Genomic DNA, 20,317 nt, shown 5'->3' with positions numbered 1-20,317 from the left:
ATGACATGCGTTGTGATAGTTGCGTCGTAAAGGCACTGCGTGGTAAAAGTTGCGTTGAAAAGGATGTTCCCCTGCTGGGGGTATCAACACATCCACATGGGCACCCACACATGACCCACCTGTCACCAAGTCACCCCACTGCATCCTGGACACTCATCGAACAAGCAGCAACGTCCAGGTCCTGGTCACTTCACCGCAGCGGTCAACACATGCGCACAATGCAGAAGGCAGGGCCAGTCCAAGGCATGGGCAGGGCAGAGAGACCACAGGGAGACACCCCCTCCAACCACAAATCAACACACACCATCAAGTCACAGGCCAGGTGCCCATCCTGTGCTCCCCCATGCACACCAACAAGCAACAAGCACAGCAACAAGCAAGCTCAATGCACACCCTGCACCACACAACAAACAACCAGGGAGACAGCCACTGCAGGAGTGGCTGACAAGGAACACACAACACCAGTGCCTCACACACTGAAGGCTGCCAATACTTGCAAGCACACAACAAACAAACACACACCCTGGATGTAGCCATACACAGAAGACACACACAGGGATGCCTGAACAGATGCCTGCCCAAAAACAACACACAAAAACTACAGGAACACACACAGAACCACATCAGAAACAGACATACCCTGTCAGCCAAACTGTGGAAAGGCAATAGGAGCACAGACACAACAGGAGTGCACAAGCTCATCACACAGGAACAAAACACACACAACATACCACAAATCACACAAGAAGTGAACCAGCACAGAACTACACTGCCACATCAAACCAACCACAGATGCACATGAAATCAATAATGAACAAACACCACAGGACATCAGGGGCTGCACATCAGGCAATGCCATGGCCACATACACACAGCACTGTATGCACAACAAGCAGTGTGTGCAGAACAAGAAGAACAGTCACACACAGACATGACTGACACAACTCAACACACACAACACTAATCAGCACAGCACAAACACAACAGCACACCCAGGAAGTGAAGCAATACCACAGCCAACACACATACATCCAACACAACAACAACAGATGCACCACTCTGGCATACAAGAGCACAACCATCTTGACCACAGCACTGGGCAGCACACACAGCTGAAGTGCACATGAACAATCCTGACTCATTAATAGAAAACAGCACACATAAACCATTGGGGCAATGTCCAGAGTGGAACATCAATCTTGGCCCAAGAACTGCACCACAAAGCAACGTCTCACAAAAGAAGTGAAGGGGAGGCACACACATGTAAACCAAGGGGACAGCTGACATTAAAGTGAACTGACTTGCATGTCAGTAGTAGACATGAACGGAGTGTACCATGCACAAATAGAGGGAGTGCAGACCCACAATGGGTAGGCATAAGTGACACACATAGGGGATGGCATCACACCACACACACCATGCCATAAAGGAGGAGAAAAGGCACCATGTGCATGCAATGCATGAGAAACACAACCACAATGGCAGTGTGGAGCAGCAGGGCCACACAGTCTACACAAACACACTCAAGACACATTGATGATCAAACAAACACAGCACTGATTTGTAAGTCACATACTTTGAACACTCATAAGTGACCAAAATACCAAGGAGGAGTCAGACAGAACAGCATTGGCACACCAACACATTGCACAGTACACAACAGACAACTCACACATGTGCATACAGCCATATCCACAGGGCACAACAATCCAAACAACAGGCACACAACTCCCGGGTGAAACATGTGTGTCTATCACAATCCAGGGGCACACACACATCCACACCCACTACAAAGTCACACCCTTCACATTGCACACCTCTTGACTACCCAAGAGCACACATCTCATATAGGCAATGGGTCCAGGACTAAGGGCCAACACAAGATGACCAAACACATATACAGCTGGGCAAACATGAAGGAATAACACACATTCATCACGACAGTGCCCAGCCTGCACGCACACCTGTGCACAGCATAACACCCTGTGCTGGCAGTGTAACCCAACCTGACATGTGAACAATGTACCCAAAAATAGCAAACCACTAAAATGAGAACTGCATGACAGGTAAAAGAGCCATCACAGATAACACTAGTATCATTGTCTGAATGGCCTGAAGATCCGGTCACCCCTGTTTAAAATGTGATGTAGCCAAAGATATTGGCAATGTTTAAGTGACACATAGAGCATGGGGCACAGGCAACCAAATGCTCACACCAAAAGATCTTCAATCAGCAGGGACACTGACAAAACAGAAAACAGGAGTAACTGTCTTTATTCACATATTGCACAGATGTGACAGTAGAACACCAGTAGACAAGAGAGCAAGGCACAAATGCTGATCATATGCAAGATAATCTGCACAGGCAAACTCCAAATAGGAAGGCCAGTGTACATGGCAGGTGGCACAGCAAGTACATGAGAGGCTGCACTTGGAATAGCCCAACACAGCAGAGCAACAGGGCCATTGTACAGGGCACAGGGGAGAGTCCAACACAGCAGAGCAACAGGGCCAGTGTCCATAGCACAGGGGAGAGTCCAACACAGCAGAGCAACAGCGCCAGTGTCCATGGCAGGTGGCACAGCAAGTACATGAGAGGCTGCACAGGGGAGAGTCCAACGCAGCAGAGAAACAGGGCCAGTGTCCAGGGCGCAGGGGAGAGTCCAACACAGCAGAGCAACAGGGCCAGTGTCCAGGGCACAGGGGGAGTCCAACACAGCAGAGCAACAGGGCCAGTGTCCATGGCAGGTGGCACAGCAAGTACATGAGAGGCTGCACAGGAGAGACTCCAACATGGCAGAGCAACAGGGCCAGTGTCCAGGGCACAGGAGAGAGTCCAACACAGCAGAGCAACAGGGCCAGTGTCCAGGGCACAGGGGAGAGTCCAACACAGCAGAGCAACAGGGCCAGTATCCAGGGCACAGGGGAGAGTCTAACACAGCAGAGCAACAGGGTCAGTGTCCAGGGCACAGGGGAGAGTCCAACACAGCAGAGCAACAGGGCCAGTGTCGATGGGAGGTGGCACAGCAAGTACATGACAGGCTGCACAGGGGAGACTCGAACACAGCAGAGCAACAGGACCAGTGTCCATGGCACAGGGGAGAGTCCAACATGGGAGAGCAACAGGGCCAGTGTCCATGGCAGGTGGCACAGCAAGTACATGAGAGGCTGCACAGGCAGGGCCAACACAGCAGGGCAACAAGGCCAGGGAGAAGTGCCCTCAGGACATGAGAAGCTGCACAGGCAAGGCAGGAACAGCAGTGAATGACAAGGCCAGTGGACATGGCAAAGTGCAGAGTCAGGACATGAGAAGCTGCACAGGCAAGGCCAGAACAGGAAGGTCAGAGGGCATGGCAAAGTGCAGAGTCAGGAAATGAGAAGCTGCACAGGCAAGACCAGAACAACAGTGAATGACAAGGCCAGTGGGCGGAGAGAAGTGCACTGTGAGGACATGAGAAGCTGCACAGGCAAGGCCAGAACAGCAGTGAATGACAAGGCCAGTGGGCAGGGAGAAGTGCACAGTCAGGACATGAGAAGCTGCACAGGCAAGGCCAGAACAGCAGTGAATGACAAGGCCAGTGGGCATGGCAAAGTGCAGAGTCAGGACATGATGAGCTGCACAGGCAAGGCCAGAACAGGAAGGTCAGTGGCATGGCAAAGTGCAGAGTCAGGACATGAGAAGCTGCACAGGCAAGGCCAGAATAGCAGTGAATGACTAGGCCAGTGGGCATGGCAAAGTGCAGAGGCAGGACATGAGAAGCTTCACAGGCAAGGCCAGAACAGGAAGGTCAGTGGGCATGGCAAAGTGCAGAGTCAAGACATGAGAGGCTGCACAGGCAAGGCCAACACAGCAGGGCAACAAGGCCAGGGAGAAGTGCCCTCAGGACATGAGAAGCTGCACAGGCAAGGCAGGAACAGCAGTGAATGACAAGGCCAGTGGGCATGGCAAAGTGCAGAGTCAGGACATGAGAAGCTGCACAGGCAAGGCCAGAACAGGAAGGTCAGTGGGCATGGCAAAGTGCAGAGTCAGAACATGAGAAGCTGCACAGGCATGGCCAGAACAGCCGTGAATGACAAGGCCAGTGGGCAGGGAGAAGTGCACAGTCAGCACATGAGAAGCTGCACAGGCAAGGCCAATACAGCAGAGCAACAAGGCCAGTGGGCATGGCAAAGTGCAGAGTCAGGACATGAGAAGCTGCACAGTGAGTGTGTTTGACTGTACCCTTCCATGGCCAGGAACACACCCAGGTTGTAAACAATGGGCAGGACTAGCAGGACTAGCACACCTGTATGGGAGACAGGTGCATGAGGGGGACTACCACTCACTCGTGGCTGTCAGGCGGACTTGGAGCTGGCTGTGTGTCCGGGACACCAGGACCACTTGACTGGGGAGACAGAGGCCCAGGTGATGTAGGGCTATCGCTGGCTTGGCAAGTTGGAGGGCTTTTTGGACCAGGTGATGTAGTGGCACGTGGAGGTGGAGTCATGCAGACCTGTGACACAGTGTGGGTGGGAGAGGTTGGAGGGGTGCCTTTCCACTTCTTTGGAATGCAAAATGGCTTTCCTGTACTGGGGTTAATGGGAACTGGTGATGACACAACAGGCACACAGACCAACAGAGCGGCTTCAGGTGCAGGCACTGGCACTCCCTCTGGTGACGTGCTGGATCCTGCAGGTCGCTTTGTCTGGCTACGCCTCTGGACTACCTTCCCCTGTTTGCCAGGTATCCCCCCTACAGTGCCCTCCTTTGCCTGTTTGTCAGGGGTAGCCCCTACAGTACCCTCCTTCATCTGCTTCACTGGGCTTGGAATTGGAGTTCATGTGGTGGGGGAATGTGGCCCTGAGCCCTTCCTAGGTGTACCCTTGCCAAACAACACCTCCTCAGTGGGCATAGACACTGCACGCCTACCTCTGCGTCAAGTTTTAGGGCCTGGAGAGTCCTGCGCTGGTGAAGCCTCTGAGGCAGCCTGATGCCTGCTTCCTTGCTTTTTTGGCCTTGCTCTTCCCTGACGGGCTCTAGTCTTTGTATTCTGTGCTGGCTCTGCTCTTCTGTGGGGATTATGTCTGTGGGGGGGGACCGCTTAGGTTGTTTCTGCTTGGTGATTCTTGTGCTGTATCGTGACTGTGACCCGTGGGAACCGTGGTCACTATAATACGATGTGGCCACTGACTGGGGGGTGGACAAAGGCACTGGAGCAGGAATGGGAGTATGTGCCTGTTGTAGGGCAGACGTCACTGTGGACGACAAATCCTGGACTGTACGGTGTAGCCCACCCATGTCAGAGTGTATGCCCTCCATGTTTTTATTTATAGCATTTATAGAGCGCCTGACTCACCCCAAATGGGGTATCTCCACGCTTAGCATCAGAATGTATTTCACAGGGGGAAGAGATTAGAAAAGCTGGGTCTTAAGTTTTTTCCTAAAATATAGATAATTTGCTTCCTCACGCAGGTATAATGGAAGAGAATTCCATAATTTAGGGGCCAGGTAAGAGAAGGATTTGCCTCCTAATCTAGTCTGCTTAATGTGAGGAACAGTAAGCAGGCTTTTACCTTCAGATCGAAGCGAATGCCCAGGGGAGTGTTTAACTAATTTTTCTGACAAATATGTTGGGCCCATAGAATTAAGGCCTTTAAATACCAAGCAACATACTTTAAACTGAATTCTCTTAGGGATTGGAAGCCAGTGTAGGCTGTGTAAGAGAGGAAGGGACGGGGTTCGATAGGGGGCACTAGTCACCAAACGAGCAGCAGTGTTCTGTACTACCGGCAGACTCTGTAATCCATGTTACCTAGCAGATATCAACATTGCGTTGCTGTAGTCCAGTCGGCTCAAGACTAGAGCATGGATTAGCATTTTACGTGTGCTCATGGGAAGAAAACGGAATGTCTTCCGAAGAAGGTTCAGTGCATAAAAGCAAGAGCGTTTAACTGCTGCAATATGACCCTCCAGATTGAGGTCTCTATTGACTAGTACTCCTAGATTTTTAACCTCAGTCCTTGGGTTAGGAGCTGCCTCTAATTCTTCAGGCCACCAGCCAGGAGACCATCTAGAGATGGCGTCCTTAAATAGCATGATCTCCGTTTTCCCTGTGTTCAGTTGCAAGAAAATTCTCTTCATCCAAAGGGTGATGGTATTCATGCCTTCGGAGAATACTTTCTGGACATCAGGGGTACATTTTTGATAGGTGAAGATCAGCTGTGTGTCATCTGCGTAGGAGATGGGAAAAAATCCGATCTTCCTAGGCAGACCAGCCAAAGGGCCGACATAAACATTAAACAAGGATGGACTGAGGCAGGAACCCTGCGGCACACCCTTCGTTACATTACTAATTTTAGATTGAAAAGGTCCTAGATTAACTGTTTGGGTCCTGTCAGTTAGAAAATCCTGTATCTAATTCAGAGCCGAGTCCTGAACCCCTGCAAGACGGAGTCTGTCTACCAAGATTTGGTGAGATATGGTGTCGAACGCAGCAGACAGGTCAAGCAGTACCAAAAACACTGCTTGACCTGCATCCGCTAGCATTCTTATATCATCTGTTACCTTCACCAAAGCCATTTCTGTACCATATTTTGTCCGGAAGCCGGATTGAGAATGGTCCAGACAATTGGAGGCCTCCACGAAAGCCGACAGATGGGTGTTCACATGTTTCTCCAAGAGTTTGATATATAGAGGTAACAGGAAAATAGGGCGGTAATTAGTGATAACATCGGAAGCCAACTTCGTATTCTTACGGATTGGCATAATTTGGGCAGTTATCCAGGCATTGGGTAGTTTGCCTTCTTTAATGGAGTGATTCAAAACAGAGCAGAGAGGTTCAGCTAATTCTTCTGCCAACTTTTTGGCATTCTTGGCGGGGATTAAGTCGGTGGGAGAACCCGACTTGGCTGATCTTAGTAATAATTCTGTGTCTTGGGCTGTTAAAAAAGGAAATTCTTTAAGAGCACCTTGTCCCTCTGGCATAGGTGGTTGGATGGTATCAGCATCATCTTTAAGTGTAAGTGGAGAGACTATTTTACTGTAGATGTCTTATATTTTTTGAGTGAAATAGTCCGAGATATTATCACAGAGAGATTGGGTGGGTTCTTCTTCAGTATCTAAGGTTTTAGGGTTTACAAAAGTGTTCAAGATCTGAAAAAGCATTTTAGGAGAGTTTCCTAGATTGTTCCAACTGCATAATAATTTGATGTTTACGTGCCTTTTTTTAATGTTTTTATGGTAAGTAAGCAAAGCAGTATTATAACACTCTTTGCTTAGACCATCTTTAGTGCGCCGCCATATGCGTTCGAGTTTTTTGCATTTACATTTCTCTTCCTTTAGCTCTGGAGTATACCATGTATTTTGAGCCCGACCAATCCTCATATTTGACACTTTCTCTGGAATTAGAGTGTGCAGAGTAGTTTTGATGGAACCATGGAATGACTCAAAATGATCCTCCACTGTAGCTGGTGTAGATGCCTGCATATTAATAATCATATCTTTAAATATCTTAGGGGATAATCTCTGGCAGTGTCTAAAAGTCTTTTTAGATGGAACAGGCTTCACTGTCTCTTTCCTTACATTAAGAAGGTCAAAGGAGACCATAAAATGATCAGACCATGTTAAAGGGTTGGTTGTGGTGTAAACTAGATCTGATGAATTAGAGAGAACCTGATCCAGAGTGTGGCCAGCTTTGTGTGTAGGAGCATTATCCCTAATAGTAAGGTTAAGGGCCAACATTTCCCTAGAGAAGAGAATTCCATCAGAATCATCCTGATTGTCTATATGTATATTAAAAACACCCAGGAGAATACATTTATCTGAGGATATGACATGAGGTGCTAAAATATCCAATTGGGCCTGGTGGGCGATATACCAGAGCTCCCTTCCAGCTCGGTTGTGAATGGAAGTCAAGCCTGGATACTAAAATTTCAATATTATCAGAGCAAAATTTGTCTACAACAATAGCCTTTATTGGGTCTTTATAAATTATAGCGACTCCACCACCCATTTTATGGGCCCGATCCAGTTTTAGAATATGATAGCCCTCTGGTATCGCAACCGCAATGTCAGGAGCCGAAGTAGGTCTCAACCAAGTCTCCGTCAAGAAGCCTATATCTGGGTTTGATGTGGAGAGGATATCCCAAATATGTTTAGGAAGCGAGCGGACGTTCGCTAAAAAGCAATGCCAGTTGGTTTTATGGTATCTAAAATCGTTGTGCTGTAGGGTCGAGAGTTCTGATCTTAAGGGAGGAGGGGAACTCTCAAATCTACATTTAATACATACAAAGCTGCCCTCGATGATAGGAGGAAGCTGGCCTAATTTTTTGTCATGGTCACTGAAGGTATTGAGCAGGGCTGTCTGGCCCACAAAAAGCTGGTGCAGAAGCTCTACAGACTCAGCACTGAGGGTAGCAGGGGGGACAGGTGCAGGCTCAGCAGTGTCAGGTGTGAATGGAAGGCTGGCCACTGTCCCTGTGCCTGCCAACATGGATGCATCACCGCTGGCATCAGATGATGTAGTACTTTGTGTCTCAGGCACCGGAGAGAGAGAGATAAAATCGATGTTTATTTAGACCATAGTCTATAAACCATACATAAAACTTTGGATCCTCATTGTGATAGCATAATTAGACCACATTTCGTTTAAACACAATTTACACAAATATAAATCCATAAAATTCCCATTGTTGGCGGAACGCTAAAAAATTTAAAATCAACACACCTCCTTTATTTTCTCCATTACAAATTCTCTTGTTGCTTTCAAGAACTTCCCCACGGCAATTGTAATATCTAAAAATGACATCCATAAGGAGGCAAGCGACTTGAACACGTGAATTTACCTTATATTTTAAAAATATTGGACATAAAAACTCTTTCTGTATTACTAAAATTAAAGTGCAATCAAGCAATATATGTAAGATATCATTTCTTACACCTAAGCCACATTTACAAATACCATCTGGTTGGATCAAGGCTGCTTTTATTTTTTCTTCTATCTTCCAAGGATTAATGCCCACGTGAACCCTTAGGATTTCGGGTCTTAAACATTTATTGGGCAAAAAAATCCATATATGGGAACCGTGTCTCCTTTTCCCATGCGCTCCTTATCCAATTAACAGATTTTTTTACCTTCTAATAATCATAGTCTTGTAATCGAGAGATAGGAGCCCATGATCCCTAAGCATTCTCTTTGTAAAGCCTATGTCCAGGGATGGCTGTAGAAGGCTCAATTTTAGGTGCACCGCTACGGTCTGGATGCTTTTCCTTACATCCCATGCCCAACCAAGGGTACTGGTTTGGATTTCCTCTCTGCACCATATAGACACCTTCTGTATGCAACCTGACTCCTGGCGTTTCCAGAATCTTAGTAGGGCCATTTGGGTCTTTGTATTCCAAGCTATTAGACCTACCTCCATTCTGATTGCTTGAATCATGGTACAATTTGGTAATGATAGCAGCATTTTTTAAATCTTTCCTTCTTCGCGATCCCACCCCCTTTTACCACTCAGATAGAGCACTTCTGCACCATATAAAACTTGCGGGGGATCATAGCTTCAAATGCATTTAACATAGGTCTGTGAGACATATCGCCATATTCTTTATTACATTTTTTCAACCCACAGACGGATGAGAAGGCTTTTGCGGCTTGAGCCTCCAAATGAGTGCTCCACTTTAATGCGCTATCAAACCAAAGGCCTAGGATTTTGTATTCACTTACTATTTCCAATTTATCTTGTCCTAAAAACTAATTAAAATTTTTAACTCTTTTCCCAAAGCATAAGACCTTTGTTTTTTCCATATTGACAGTTAGAAACTTTTTGTCACAATAATTTTTTAACACATTTAGGGCCAGATGTAGGAGCCCTAATACCGTTCGGAAACGGCCGATTTCGGCCGTTTCCGACCGGTATTAGGGTTTTCAGATGTAGGGGCATGTTATTTTAAGAATCGGTAATTTTACCGATTCGGTAAATATACCGATTCAGTAAAATACCGAATCGGTATATTTACCGAATCGGTAAATCCATATGTAGCTGACACTCCTAAGAGTGCCGCAGGCCCTTAAGAGTCGGTATTTTACCACACAATCCTATTGTGTGGCAAAAAACTGAATTCAGGTGTGCATGCACATCTGTGCATGCACACCTGTGCCATGTGACACACAGACATGCCCTTAGGGCATGTATGTATGCCACATGTCACACAAGCCTGTACCTGGGGTGCTAGAGGCTGTCAAAGTGACACCCCCTGCACCCTTGAAGGATTCGGTATTTACCAATTCGGTATTGCCCATTGATTCCCTTACAGATTCGGTATTCCTGAATTCCGAATTACCTAAATCTGCCCCCTTCCCATTTACAGACTCTTAAACACCGAATCGGTAAAATTTGGTATTTAAGAGTCTGTAAATGGGAATTATCTACATCTAGGCCTTAATTTCCTCTGCAAACCCATTTCAGTTTGGTCAAGGATCACAAGGTCATCAGCGTATAAAAGGCAGGGCACTTCATTTCTATTCATACGGGGACTCGCACTTCTTTTCATTTCCAGCACTACCGGAAGGTCTGCTAGGAAAATTGAAAAAAGTAAGGGTGCCAAAACGCACCCCTGTCTAAGGCCATTCTTTATTGGTATTTTATGGGTTTGTGACCCCTGTATATCTCTAATGACCTGGGCCCAATTGCCACTATTTAATTCTTTTAAGATATTTAGAATGCCATCCGGTATTCCATAAGTTTCCAGCACTTCCCAGAGGCTGTTACGGTCCACTGAATCAAAAGCTGCCCGAAAGTCGACAAAACAGCAAAACAGTTTACCGTTTTGCTCTATCGACTTTCTGGCTAATGCCCACAGGGCAAAGCAATGATCCATAGTGGAGTGACCTTCTTTGAACCCACCCTGTTCCACTGGTACAATAGATCCTTGTTCTGCCCAACCTTTTAACTTGCTTAGTATTGTTTTCGCAAAGATTTGTTCTCCTATGTCTAATAGGTTAATTAGTCTGTAGTTCTTAGGGGCATAGACATCCCCTTTCTTATGTATCGGCCTAATTATTGCACCCTTCCAGTTTGAAGGGATATTCCCTTGTTCTAAGATTACTAAAAACATTTTAGAGAAGAATTCCGCCCACCAGGTCTGGTTAGTATTTCTTATCAGGGCTGGTAAATTGTCTGGGCCTGCTGCTCTTCTTAAGTTCAGGGACCTTATTGTACTAAGAACATTAACTTTTGAGCAATCTAGTTTGAAGTTCTCTACTAGGCCTCTCCAATCCCTTGGTCTCTCCATTACAATTCCACTTCCCGGGGCGTATAATTTCTGTATATAGTCTACCCAAGCCCCCTCTTCCATTACGCAGATCATTGGGGCAACCGAGGATTCTGTTGCTGATCGTATTAACTTCCAGCACTCACGTATATTCTTAGATTCTATTGCCTCCAATAATTTTCCCCAACAAGTTTCCTTGTGGGCCCTTTTTGCGTTGCGGAGTAATGAGGTATATTCTCTCTTTATTTTGGCGAGGTTTTCAGCCCTAGCCTGGTCAAACTTTTTGCCTAAACTACGCTCCTCTCTTCTTAACTCTTTTTTCTTGTTTAAGCAATCTATATTAAACCAATTTCCTTGATTGGCATGTAACTTTTCTTTATGCTCGGGAGCCCTCGCATCTGTTCTTAGTTCTATACTTATGCTTTTAACTACTTGGTTTACTTTCTATATAAACCATGCAAGATTTTGGCCGCTCACACATCCTAACTCAACGTTTTGTTGAGGTCTAGTTAACCTCTCAATTACTGCATCGGATAGCCGAGTGGGTATCCACTTCGGGTTATCCATCTCTTGTAAAATAACCTCATCACAAGCAGACTGTGGGGATATTTCCAGCTCCACTTTTATTATTTTATGGTCACTACATTCCGTAGGGCTAATGCTAAAATCTTTTACTAGCTCAAAATTCCATGAGAGCATAAAAACATAGTCTATAGGACAATTTTGGGACCCATATTTAAATGTTTTCTTTGCCGGGCAATCTTGGGCTACCCTGCCATTTAGGCATAAAAAACTTTTTGTCGCTAAGTAATTTCCCAACTCAGTCGCATCAGTCGGTATCACACTTTTCAGAGAACTCTGCTTTTTTTGATCTCATATGACTCCATTATTTCTATATACCAAAGGTCTGACAATTTAGGATTCAATTTGTGATTAAAATCTCCCACCAACAAAATCAAATCAGTCCCATACATATCACAAAATGAATCCAAGTCATTCTTAAAATGTACCAAGTCGACCCCATATTCTTTCTGCGAACCCCATTGCATATAAACATTTAGGACCAACATATTTTAATATTTTTTATCAGCAAACATTGTTGATATTCTACAACTTAAAAGCCACTTACATGTCACAGGTAACTGGGATACTTTGGTCACTAAGTTTGTTGATAGTAGAATGAGTGAGCCACCTGCAGGGTGGCCTGATTTAGATTTTAATGCCAGACGATGGATTTGTCGATATCCTTCAGCTACGGGGGGTTCTCCACAAAGCCAGGTCTCTTGTATACAAATGATCTTGTTGTTTTTTGCAATCTCTTTCAATACCTCCTGCTTTAACTCAGTTACTAAGCCATTTGTATTCCAAGAGATCAGTTTTATGCCATGTGGCTGCCCCATTTCCTATTCTACATCACTTAGTGATCCATAATATTCGGTTTCCTCCAAATAACGCTGTGAAGGACCTGCAGGACTTGTATTATTACTCCAGTTCTTCCAAGCTTCCATCAGGTCTGAATTATTTATTACTATATTGAACTTTTCCAACTCTTGGTCCACTTCACTTCCCGGGTAGCTTCACTTGTCTCTTTCCTAGCTCTGCATGGAACCGTAGGAAGGTTTTCTGTTGTGGAACCTTGTATTCTTGCACTACCTCTTCTTTGGGCACTAGTCGAATCCCTTCTTTACTTATCTCCTGCTCTGCGTTTATTATTGCAGTTTTAACCAAGTCAGAGTATAGCAGTACCCTAGTAAACTCCTTACCATCACAAGATGCTTGAAATCCCACCTGAAGAAGATCTATTGATCCTATTCCTTTTAGATTTGGGCAGCGGGCAAAGATTTGAGAATATGGGATCTATTTAGGTAAGAACTCTTCTTCGATTTTTTCCCACTCCTTCCCATTTTCACTTGTTCAAAGTAAAGCCACTTATTCCCTTTATCCTCCTCTACTTCCAGTCTTTGCCCCTTCCGGGGCAATTGAGTGTTAAATCTGGTCCCTTCCTCCAAGCTGCTTCCCTGGTATACCTTATCTTTAAGGGGGGCCTTACGGCCGGGTGTACTTACTACCTTGAGAGGTATATGATTTATATTTGTTATCTCCTTCACCTGGTAGTTTTATTTCCTACTGCTGCTTTCCTTTCTTACTAACATCCTTCCTGATTTCTCAGTACTTCATGTACTTCAATTTGCTTCTTCCTCTCCCTTTTTTTTTTAATCACTCTTGTGTTGCCCTTTCCTTGTACAGCTCTTCCTGCCAATCTCGCTCGTTTTGATAAGCCATGGGTTATACATTCACCCCTTCTTTTTACCAACATCGGCCATCTTGATACATAAACATCATGGGCGGCAGTTGGTGATTCGGCATCATGGTTAACACATGAGGGCTCAACAATTATGACCTCTTCCTCTCCCTCCCTCACCGGGGGTGTAAACACAGGGTCCGAGACAGGTCTTAACATTGATGGCATTTGCCCCCTAATACCATGTAATTCTCCCTCAATTTTAGAGAGGTGCATTTTCTGAGTTTTTAAAATATCATGGTTTAACATTGTTACTTCCAGCAGGCCTTGGAGTGATTTTTGCAACATTAGCATCAATTCTAGCATTGAAAATGCGGGGGTCTCCGAAGATTCTAAATTTATCTCCAGAGATTGGTTTTCACTGTGTATGTCACCATTTTATTCCATGTGCGCTGGGTCCTTGACTCCATGTAAAACCGACCTTTCTATTCCGTTAAAACTTCCATCTGAGGTTTGGGCTACTTCCACTTCTTCAATTTGCCTTGTGCCCAGGCCATCTGCTTCTTCGTACATCTGCAGTAACAATTGCGGAGAAGAGGAGAGTCGCAGTGACATTATTGCCCCTTTATGACCTACCAGGGATTGTACCGATTGATTGGCCAGATTTACAGAGTCCACAACACGTTCATCAAAGATTAAAGAGGAGCCCCCTTTCCATGATTCCTCCCCTTCTTCTGTGGCTGTAGATTTAGCAGGGGAAAAGACCCTTTTAAAATGCTTTCCCACAAAGTCTTTAAGGGAGTTTGATCCTATACCTCCCTTACTTCCTCCTTGTTGTTGTTCTTTTAGGGCTTTCTCTGTTTTCCTTTGGACACAATTACGTTTTGGCTCTGCCCCTGGGCCGGTCAGACTCTCTCCGACGGTTTGTTAAATTCCTGCACTGGTCTTTACTTTCTGTGCAGGTCCCAATGTGCTTTTGTTTTTCCGAGGGGCCATTTAGCACTTCAATTATTGTCTATTGCAATTTTAATAGCCAACCGATGTTTTCCCAAACAATTTCCTCGGGAAAGGGGTGGGGGGTAATTGCAGTTGGAGCAAGAAAATAAACTCTTTTTCACTTACCTCTGTTGTGCCTTAATCTAGTGCTTGCGCCCGTGCCCTTCCCCTCTTCTCGTCTTGAATTTACTCTAATTTGCAGTCTCAGGAATGGATTCCTCCTGCATACTCCGGTCCCACTCAGATGCGCTGGTGGGCTCTGTGTCACTGGCCTCTGGTTCAGCTGTAGTGCTACCCTTGCCACCACTGGTTTCTGGCTCCTGTTCCTCCGTGCCCACTGTAGTGTAGCTCCTATTTTCCCAATAGGCTCTGCGCATTGGAATAGTACCTACAGCAGTAAAGGCCTAGGCCAGACGTTAACTAGGTCTACTACTGTCGATGCTAGACTTAATTTTTGGGTTTGCCAGCTAAGCTCAGAGTTCGCTAGAAACTTTCTCGAATGTTCAAGGAAGGATTAACTTCCCTGATTAGACAAGAAGGGATTTAGTTTCTGACAACCATAGAACATGACAACTTTGTTCTCCCCTAATCAAGAGTCAATCTCAAGAGTCGTGTGAGCACAAGGCAATTATTTTACTCAGTCAGTACGTGCATTCTTAGTCTCATCAGAATGTAGAGAAAAGGAAGAGACGGGCGTGTTCAATAAAAGATGTTATTTATTGATCAGTCTCTTTTCTCGTACAAGAGAAATGGATCGATATTATTGCAATACTTATAGTTAAGTAAAGTGCATACATTAGAAGCAATAGTATAAAATAATACTGTAAAAACATTGATATGGTTTCTGAGCCATATGATGTTTTAAAATGATTAAAATATATTTACATACACATATACATTTGACTAAACGTGCTCAACTGGTGTTTCTAAATACGCCTACCCCGTGTACCTGACCTAAGTCTAATACGTGGGCGGGAATAGAAAGTTACAGTTTAAGTTAAGTTTGTTTTTGCCAAGTGAATAACTAAAGAATTCTCTAGGAGGGGTTATTCAGTTCTGTACCTGGAATTTAGGATGAGTGAGGAATGGTATCTCTTTCTCTGCTCTCGATATTCCAGGCTGCCTGCGAGGGCTACCCGGAAGCGCCGGTGCTGGGTCTCTCGGCTTGAGATAGCAGCGCGTCTCTCAGCGCGTCAGGAAGGCGGGGCTGCTGCCTGCGGGGTCTGCTTCTGCTCTCGGCTTCGGCAAGTATGGCTGCTCCGTCTTGTCACCACGCGTGTGTTTGCATAGGGCAAGGTCGGCAATATTTATACCTTAAAGGTGCCGGGATTGACGTAAGGATGGACATAGGTACGTCAATAAAGATGTCATACGACTTGCTCGTTAGCACATTCTTTACTAAAGTTCTCTGTGAAATCAAAACAATGGCCGCACGGATTATCCAGGTTGTCATAGGTTTGATTTGTTATGAGAACGTCGTATGCCTTATCAGGGGCTGGAGGAATGTCGCTTGTCTAATTAGATCTCAAGCGTTATGACCTCATCAGATAACACGTTCCTGTGCCGTAGTGTGACTGCGTCAGATAACGGTATCTGCATCATGGGGGATTTCTTGCCTCATGGGCTGACTGTTAGTTGACTAGCTAGGTAGTTTAACCAGAATAGGGTCAGGAATAGGGGGATCGATTCAGAACCTATAGAAATACACGACACCCACTCCACGCTAACTATGGTCATATCTACTAATCTATGCATAGTACAACATACTATAGAGTATAGTGTATACCTTACCACCCCAAAATACATAAATGCATTTTGAAATTTTCAAATATACTGAAAAATTGCAGTCATATATATTGTATGCACTTAAGCTATGAATTAAATGCAAAAGTAAACATGCATTGTTATGCATTATTGCTTTTTGGTATATGAGAAATACACATGAAATGGCTCTTAATATGGCTATACAGAAAAAAAGTCGAAACCATTTCATCACATAAAATATATTGTGAACATACCAGCGGGCAGCTAAAGTCTATATAAAGTCTATAAAGTATCTAAAAAAATAGAAATCTTAGTTCTCTAGGAATAGTTTCTTACTTTAAGCAGAAGATCAGTGTCCCGGGAAAAAATATATAGAAAAATATTTTAGGGGCTTGCTGAAAAAAGTTGCTGTCCGTGAACTGGATTGTAATTGTTCATGTGACTTTATTTTTAAAGTTGAAGGCCGAATTCAGGGAACGCCGTGTGCGAGTTTACTCAAAAGTCTCTATTTCTGTTCCGGATAGAACATCATATCATTCAGGCTTTCGAAAAAACTGTCAACAGCTTCATGGGAAAGTTCCTCTAAGTCGGAAATAGGGGTAACCATGCATTCGTGCGCATGATTGTCTCCATTGACATTCTGATTTGCATTGCTGACAGAAGGTCGTACCTGTTCGATGCTGCTTTCATCTTGAACTTCACTACTCTTCAATCGCAGTGGTGAAGATTCCAGGAATGCCGTCATCAGAATTGGCAGCCTTTGAGGGCAGCACAGTGCGTGAACCTTGGTAGGAACCAGCAGTGTATCTGCATCCACCGGCGCATCCGATTGTAGCGTCAGACAGGTGTCTAACACGCATTCTTCTCCGCATAGCAGACACCTTAGTACAGGTAAAACACACCTTTGCCACATTGGTCGAAATGATAGAAACCAAGTCATGTTTAGGTCTCTAAGCCGGGAGAGTCCCAGGATTTTTGATATCCGGTCCCGGTATCCAATGGCTAGGATCGTTTCTTCCATTGTCGTCAGAGTTTGATCTGTGACATGGGTTGCCATAACGAAAAATAAGGACTAGGAATAGGATTCCTGCAATTAGTCCCAGGATCAGGGGAAGTCCGCCAAAAATCGAATGGACGAAATCTGGAAAAATACCCAGTATGGCTTTGAATGGTGTTAATGCCATCGAAAATACTGTCTTAAATACCTTTGAGACCCCAGTGGTATCAGAAATATTCAAGATTTCGCTTAGGATTTCCGCGAAATGTACGGGGGAATTAGTTGATAGTAATGTATGTATCTCTGCAGTCGTCCTTGCGACTTGTAGATCATACGTTTCTTTTGATGACGTGAGCCTTGTAGGCGTCTGAAGAAGCACTGTTTTCATTCTGCTTAAAGTGTCTATTCGAATAGAAGTAATTTTCAAACCGGGCCATGCCCTTGCCTCCCTGTCTGGAAAGGAGCTGGGGAACAAAGAACGTCCACAGCACTTGACCTTCGCTGTCGTAGTGACGAGATAAGGAGTCCCGGGCATAGGACTGCAGCATCTGCGGTCTACAATAAGAATGTAACTCCCATTATAGAGTCTTTGAAAGAATGGTTCTATTTCAGTTGCAGGTGCGCCTTGCTGGTGACATGAAAGGTTGTATGAATTCCCTTCACAGGCTCCGTGCAAACTAATACCGTTACATAGAAGCGTGCCGCTTAGTGACATAGCACAATTGTTGCCACTAAGAAACACTTTCTGTCCTTTATTACTGATACATGCATGTGAATAGGGCAGGTTCCATGTTGTTTTAAGGTACCCCTTTCCCAATTTCTCGTACATGCCAGCCTGTATATATTTTTGGCAGTATTGAAACCTGAAGGTTGAGATTGGAATATTTATGATTCCGTGGATTATCCATTCACTGACAGGTCGTTCTGACATTGTCATTGGTAATCTTTCTAGTTTTTCAATGCTCAAGATTGTATAATCAGCACCCTTCTGCGCCATACCGATTTGTCTATCAGTAAGGTTAAAGATTTGGAATAGTGACGTTGTGTTGATTAAACGCCAAGGCACGTAGCCTGAACGCAGATTTTGTAACGTCCAGCCAAGCTGTACAATAGGACGCAATTGTGACTGACCATGTTGTAATAACAGTAAGTCTTGCGATAATATATCGATTGCTGAAGACACAATGCTGTCCAATGAAAAAATTCTGGAGGACAGAGTCATTAACCCATTGTCCACTACAGAAAGTGATTTTTCCAAATTAATACGGTCAATTTCCCGTATTCTTTCTGCTGTCTCAATTTGAGTAACCTTCCAGGCCTCATTGTATGCTGCGTATACAGAGGCTGCTATGAAACGCTTTTGACGCTGTTTGCGTGGTCCCAGTATGAAATCACGCAAGTCAGCACCATCAGTAAGTAAAATTAGGTGTTGCTTAATTTCAGGCAGTGTGGAAGTTTGTAGCCATTGAAGGCATAATTTGCCCACACTGTAGGTTGTTATTATCCCTGGGTGATGTCTTTGGGGATATCTAGGGTCTGGCCTGGTCATTTTGAAACCCTGTGTTTTATTCAGGAATCTATCTTGACAGTTATTTGTATCTGTGGGCCAGATCAACCATTGTTTCCAATCAGGATGTGTTCTGTTTTGGTTAAGTATATGGTTTATGTCTATTTCTTCATCTGTATCAGAGTTATTGCTAAACATTGTTGGCTTTGGAATAGACAGGTTATTTAAATCTTTGATTTTGGCTAAGCCAAGACAGGTGGTTTGTTGGACAGTGTCATTTAAAAATATCATTTGTTCTGGGATCATGCAGGCTCTAAACAAAGCTTCTAAACCCTGTACTTGCCATTCTTTCGTCCCCCAAACACTTTTCAAATCAACATTTTTGTCCCAATAATCAAATCCAAAAGTATTCATTTTTTCAAAGAATGAGTCAGAATAAATCAATTTTGTGTTGGTTATCATGGTTTTGGTCCCTGTCTTGTTTGACAATTTAAAATAAAATGTTTCCGCATTACTTGTGTTAAAACCTGAAAAATATGAATATTTGCCATACACGGTTCTTGAGCTCCCTTTTGGAGGTGTAGCACAATGTTCCCATTGATTAAAATTTAAAACATTTCTAGGTTGTGCAGATTTATGCAAGAAATGGTTACCATAATGGTTATAGCAGTACATGCTGTCATAATTTGTAGAACCCTGCAAATAATCATGTTTTGTAAATTTAGCAGACATTACTAAGTCAGACATCATATTGTTAATACTTTCAAAGTCCCAATCATCAGCAAATGAGTTTGGTTTTGCAAAGTCACTCAAGGAGATCTTGATTTGGTGTGGATATTTCAGGATCTCGACCGGACCATAAATTTCATAGTCAGTGTTGTCCCAGGCTACCCCACCAGGTATTGGAATTGCTGTGAAGTTGGCTGAAGAAAGTTCTGAAGAAAGTTCTCGTTTCTCGACGTGTGAAGATGTGTGTGGTTTGAGGACCAAGTTGATGTTCTGACTTGCTGTGTCCATTTTAGCATATTTTCCCTCAATGAAGCGTCCCAAGGTAAATACCATGATGAGCCAAAGTATGAGGATAAATGCACCAAAACCCACCCAAAATTCAATCAATGGAGAAATCAGATATGTTTCTTTTAGTTGTTTCAAAAGTTCCTTAGCTTTGTCTTTAAAGGATTTTGATGATGGCTGTGTCTTTTGTTCACTGAAGCCGTCAGAGGAATCATCGAAGTTGATGAAGTAACCAGATGCAGTTCTATCAATTGTTCCAATTGGTTCAGGATTTTTGTTTCTTGCATTTTCACTTGGAACTTCATTGTAGATTGGTGTGTCTCTGCTAAATGTTTTTATTTGGGTTTTCAGAGGTCTGAGTTCTATTGCATTGTTGCATAGTCCTTGTTGTTCTTCTTTAGGCGTTTCGAATGTGATGAGCCTCTTTGTTAGGACCTCTGTACTGGTAGCAAACCTTGGTGTTCTGCTACTTATTGGGAGTCCACTTGGCCTACTGTTTGTTATCGGCCACATGTTGTGGTTTTACCAGGTCGATGGATACAACTCGGT

The sequence above is a fragment of the Lissotriton helveticus genome, chromosome 11, assembly GCF_964261635.1.
Source record: "Lissotriton helveticus chromosome 11, aLisHel1.1, whole genome shotgun sequence".
Taxonomy (NCBI): Eukaryota; Metazoa; Chordata; class Amphibia; order Caudata; family Salamandridae; genus Lissotriton; species Lissotriton helveticus.
This window is presented reverse-complemented; position numbering follows the sequence as displayed.